Source organism: Perissodus microlepis, chromosome 9 (genome assembly GCF_051167445.1).
Source record: "Perissodus microlepis isolate ML-2025 ecotype Zambia chromosome 9, ASM5116744v1, whole genome shotgun sequence".
NCBI lineage: Eukaryota > Metazoa > Chordata > Actinopteri > Cichliformes > Cichlidae > Perissodus > Perissodus microlepis.
Window position 1 is genome coordinate 27588458 of NC_140469.1, and position 5980 is coordinate 27594437.

At 38.2% G+C, this 5980-nt stretch overlaps 1 long non-coding RNA gene across 1 annotated transcript; it reads left to right on the forward strand.

Annotated features, from left to right (window-relative positions):
* The first annotated feature begins 2772 nt into the window (after window positions 1-2772).
* Window positions 2773-5247, forward strand: LOC146380660 (uncharacterized). The gene is made up of 4 exons (XR_014801362.1): window positions 2773-2961; window positions 4375-4507; window positions 4579-4637; window positions 4729-5247. It is a non-coding gene; the product is annotated as an uncharacterized LOC146380660 (long non-coding RNA).
* Window positions 5248-5980: the final 733 nt, after the last annotated feature.

Sequence of the window (5980 nt, forward strand, 5' to 3'; positions counted from 1 at the left end):
CAAAATGTCACACACATTGCCAAATGTATTCCACTAGTGTTTTAATTGAGGATGCTCACTGAGTAGACTGTCCAGGTTTTTTATAAACTTTTATCTTTTACCAAAGTTCATGCAGCTGACAAAAGAAAGAAGCAAAATTTTAGCAGACAGTAAGACATAACATGGAGTGAGGGACAGACAGAGACGGAGAGAGAGAGATTTCCTCAGCTAGCCCCAAAAAAGTGTTGTATAACATTAATTTCCTCATCATTTCCCTCCTGTTTATGCTTAACTCTTACAATCATCCCAGAATGCATGCACTGTGTTTTTTCTGATAATATATCAGGCTTATCTCTATTTAGTGCAAAGTCTATTTGCACTATATACAATATATACAAGGCAACCAAGCTCTCATCATCGCAGAAACTTGCTCACACAGCACACAGAGGCTGTGTCCCAATCCAGCGACCACATCAGGAGTTCACATACTAGGAAGTACGAGAAGTGCGGAAGTGAGAGGCTTGTGAAATGGGACGGTCTAGCCTTCGTCGCGCTGCTCAGGTTGCCTAGCAACCATGATACTAACCGCGAGAAACGTTTCATACAGCTTTGTTTGACAGAAATGATGGAGAATTTTTTATTTTGTTCGTTCATTTTTTTATGACATCACTTTGATTAGTTGAGTATCTGAGGCTGAGACCACGGGACTGTAAAACATGATTGTTGGGCTTCATTTCTGTGCTGAACAGTCATTTCAAGATTAGTTAGTAAATAACAATTAGCTAATGTTGTTCATGAGACTAAAGTCATCTCACTGTGGTAATGTAAATATAATATGGCCAATATTATAATTATTGTCAGATTATTATGATATATTACAGCAGTGAGCTTGAACTCTGTGTCAAAGATTCAAGTTGCAGTTATTTATATGTCCTATCACCTTAAATCTTCACTCAAAGACAAGTATCTTTGACAGTGTATATATAGATGTATCATATATAAGAGACAAATATTGTTCATTTAATTTGTCGGCATTACTAAATTTGTCTCAATGCTTACATATATGTGTAAAAAGCAAATGTACGAGCTGTGTTAACTGTGTCTGATGAAATGCCTGATGTATTAAATATTCCTTTATTGGGTGAGAAAATCAGACCATGTCATAACTGCTTTAAGTCATACTGAAAATCCAGATATGTGGTGGTATATGCAGCATGCGAACACACAACCCTATCCATGAGGTGCAGGAAAGGTACCTTGACTTTCTGCAATAAACACTTCTGGAACTATGTCCTTTGAACCAATGAGACCAGAGAAGACAGTTTTTAGCTATAATGCACAGCATCACATCTATTGGAACTAAACACAGCAGGTGAGCACAAATAGAGCACAGCAACCACAGGAACAGTATTTCAGAGTCAAATGTGAGGCCATCTGTCAGAAAGTTTATGCTTGGCCTGTTGGGTCATGAACAGGGAAATGAACCCAAGTACCCCAAACAGCCATGCCCTCATATTTAAGCCTAAATAAAAGAAATAGAATGTCTAATGCAGCTATGAGGGGGGGAATTAGCAATGCATACACAAACCATTTTTCATGTGATGCATTTAGTCTGTGTTAGAAACTGTTGATCTTTGCAAGTGTGTGTTGGAAGATAAAGACAGTAGAGCAGGGCGATATGACCAAAAATATCCATCACGATATACATTTGAAAATTTGCGATAACGATATAACTGACGATATAATTGACACTAGACAAAATACTTTACAACTCCACAACTTTATTAGTGCAAAAAAAACCCATCAATGTATTTTCACTTAAACAAGCAGCTTTTTAAGTGCATTAAAGTTATATAAAAATTTAACAGTGCAAATGCAAATTCCTTGCAGACACTTTAACCAAAAGGCATTTCCAGTGGAAATTGGCCGACATATCCTCAGCATAACCAGGTATAATATCCACAAAACTTAAAAAGAGGTTATACACACACAATACGGTAATATTATGTTGAAGCACAGTATGTATCACTCCGCGAGGCTCCTGCCTACGATAGCTGTAATGCTCCGACAATCCATCAAGCGGTGCGGCTTCGTAGCTTAGCAAAGTCGTACTGAAACATTTGACAGATTTTCGAGCGCCGTGTACATAAAATCGTTTCGAGGTCAGTAAACACAACCAGAATTCATACATAAGGCACACGGGATTGTAAGGGGCACTGTCGATTTTCAGAAAAATCAAAGGATTGATTTTAAGTGTGCCGTATTTTCCAAACAACACAGTAATAACAACGGCCCACTAGCATGCTCAACCAAAAATAGTGCTTTGGTGTGTATTTGACGGACGAAAGCCAAACCAGTTCCACACCACTGAAGTTGCAGCATTTTTACAAACCAAATCTCGTTCATTCGTTTCATTCAACGATCTGCTTTCGCTCTTCTCATTCTTCACAAGTTTAAGTCGTGGGAATTTATAAGAAAAAATAAGCAGCATAAAAGTCAGCCAGTCATGCAAATGTTAATAAATGTACATATAGGCTGTTTAGGGACATCATGAGTCACTGAAAAACAGAAGTGAGTGGGTGATTTAGATTCATTACTCATTACAATGCACAAACCGTTGTTATCAATCATCAGGCTCTATCATAATCATTACCATATTTGAGTGTCTTTGAACTTTGTGTACGTGAGGCTGTTTCTCAGAAAGCTCTCAGTGAGGTGTTGATAGGTTGAAATACTGAATTCTCCCTGATAAGAGGGGGAGGTGTGATATGCCACAGCATGCAAACAAATACACAGACCTATAATCACACCTCATCAGTTGTGCCTGCATGTGTTCCTGCACTTACCAATAAATAACCAAACACCAATCAACTCGTAGATTTTGACTCTGATCAGTGAGCCAGACCACGGTGAAAATGTCTGTGAAGATCCTCTCCATCACTCTCCTCCTGCTCTCAATGTGTGTGTGCTGCCACTCTGAAGGTAACTGTGCTCTTACTTTTATAAAGAAAAATGAAAAAAGAGATAAAATAGATTATTTGATCGCAGCAATGAATATTTCCAACAATGGCTTCTACCTGTTTGTGAATAATGTGCACTTCTGACATTTTGGTGTTTTATTGGGCAGGACCACTGTGTAAAGACCACAAACCTTTACATCAGTCATATTCTGGTATCTGCTCAGTCTATAATTGTAATTTTTTTATCCAGCATTTACACTCGAGTTCTACCCACCAAGCATTCCTGGAAGCTGTTTTCTGGGCTAAGTTTTGTTAGTCAGTCATGGCATTTTAAAAGAGAGAAACACAGAGAGAGTATAACATAATATCTCGCAGCTACGGGACAATATTTTTCACCATTCAGTTATCAGCACATCTGAACTGTGAAATCTATGATTAAACATTTGATAGATTAATCATTGCTAATAAATGTAGCTTAATGTTGGTTCCTATTCTCATCCTCTGGAAAAGAAATCAACATGCTTTGTTTGCAAATAATAACAAAAAAAGCAACTTAAGACAGAATCAGTTTGGATTAGTTTGGTACAGCAGATTTCTTCTTCAGAACATAAAGACAAATTTGTAAAAATTCATCCTTGCAAAATTCAAGGAACCAGATTCCAGATGATATCTCCAAATGTTGGATCAAGTCTTGCGTCTGTTAAAATATATTTATGGAAACTTTCTGAGTGATCCTGATAACAGCACAAAGCAAACAGTGACGTACCGTCTGTTATAAACATAAGAACATTGAGAATATGTTCTCTATCATACCAAGACTATGTCTCCACTCAGTTACATATTCCATATATACGGGGTATGACTCCCCTTCGGTCACGGTGTGTGGACATTTCAAAGTAACCCACCTTTCTCTATCATATTGAGACTATCTGTCCAGCTTCAGGCTGCTTGGAGACGCGTTCTGATCAAACCATCACTGATTTCATGTCTATGCAGCTATTTCATAGGTATGCTGTGGAGCATGGGCAGGCTAGCCGGAGTTTCTTTAAGAAATGTCCACATGCTGCACAAATGTAATATGTATGTAATATGCTTTTTTAATCAGAGACATTTCAAGATAGAAACATTCTTTAAAATCTGTGCGAGAGCCCTGCAACAGCTAAACTTAATTCTGGGCCAAAGTTGGATTGGTTTTCATTCATTTTTTCTTTGAATCCCAACGACTATAAAAATCAAAGTTAATTAACATAATGCCAAAACTGCCTAAAAAGTGCTTGAGGGCCCCCAAGTGCTGGAAACATTGATTTGTTAAACTTGTTGATTGATTTGGACAAAAAATGCCTGTGCACTGTAACAGAATTTCAGGTCACATATTAAAAGTCATCTTCTGTTTAGTGATGTAAGACAAATCAGTTTTTAACCTTTTATCTCTCAGATACTCGAGACTGTGGACCTGGAAGTAAACGCCCGTGCTGCGTTGACGTCGCCAAAGGCAATATGACTGCTGTCGTGGTGGGGGAAACATATCTTGAGCAGGCTGCAAGAGGACGCTGTGTGAAGGCTATAATGTAAGTCAGCACATTGTTGTCCTACATACAAACATATACAATCTCTATAATTTTCTGTCTTTTATTTCCAGTTTCAACACAAAAAAGGGACCACTTTGTGCAAATCCAGACGCTCAGTGGGTCAAAGATCGTAAGTCATGCTAAAAGAAACACACAGAAATAAATGCAAAGTATTTACAAAGAAAAACTGAAGCTGCTGCTTGTCTGTTTTTCCTCTCTAGTCACTGCCAAAATGAAGGAGGTGTGAAGTCTGTCTGCTGCATCAGTATTTCCAGTATTTCCATCACCTTTAAAGGCTTATTCAAACCAGAGTGCTTTTTCAGCCTGACTGCTTTAAAACTTTAATTGATCAGGTTTTATTTGTCTTTTGTTTTTTTGTGTTTTTTTCTTATTTGTGAATCTCTTTCTGTGCATTATGTGTTTATGTGAAGAACAATGTGCCTGTGAAAAACAATACAAAAATAAACTTTTGTATTATTGAGCAAATATTTTCCTGCTGTTGTTTGAATCGCCTATTGCATTCCACTTGTGTTTCAACTGAGGATGCTCGCTGAGCAACACTGTCCAGGTTTTTTATAAAACTTTTACCCAAGTTCATGCGGCCCACGATGAACATAAGTGGGTCGGACCAGTGAAAAATCTTATTATATGAAAAAAGCACAATGTAAAACTTCATCTCAGTTTGCCAGTATGTTAAAGAAATACTCCTTTAGTTAATCAATAAAATGTATCAGCACAATTCTCCAGACAGAAAAGTTTTGTTATTTCACAGAAAATATCTTATTTTTTTCTCTTTTTTTGTTCCTCTGGACCCATTGTGAAAAAGAAATTTCTATAGTAGTCTTTTCTTTAAATGTTTGTCTGTTTCTTAACTACTTTGATGTAGCATGAACGGCCATGGGCAGGTCTGTGACAGAAGACCTGGAATTTTTGTTGTGCAGACTCTTCCTCTGGGACTCATGTTGAAGATCATGGGGTCGAACATTTAAACTGAGGGGTGTTACAGCCCAAAGCTGCTGGGCCCCTTCTTTGGTTAACCGTTTTTGTTACAATTAGCTTACGCAGCCCCCTGCTGGAGATGGCTGGACCTTCTCAGGCTGCCTTCCTAACCCAACTGCTCCAACCACAGCAGAGCTACTTATAAACTCACCTTTCTATCAGTTTAATTTTGTTTAACTGCATATTCTATCCCTGAGATACCTCCATATAAGAAAATGAAGTCGAATTTTAGAATTTTAGCAGACAGCAAGATATATACCAGGCAACCAAGCTCTCCTCATCACAGAAACTTGCTTACACAGCACACTATAAGACACAGGGCTAAATGCCCAACTTGCTTGGAAGCTGGAAGTTGGTCGGGCTGCTGGTCTGGACGGGTCCCAATTTATAGCCTCATTTAGTCTTCCACCAATGTTCAGCCTCCACCTGTAGCTTACACTAGCACAAACAACACAGAGAAAGAACAGCACCACC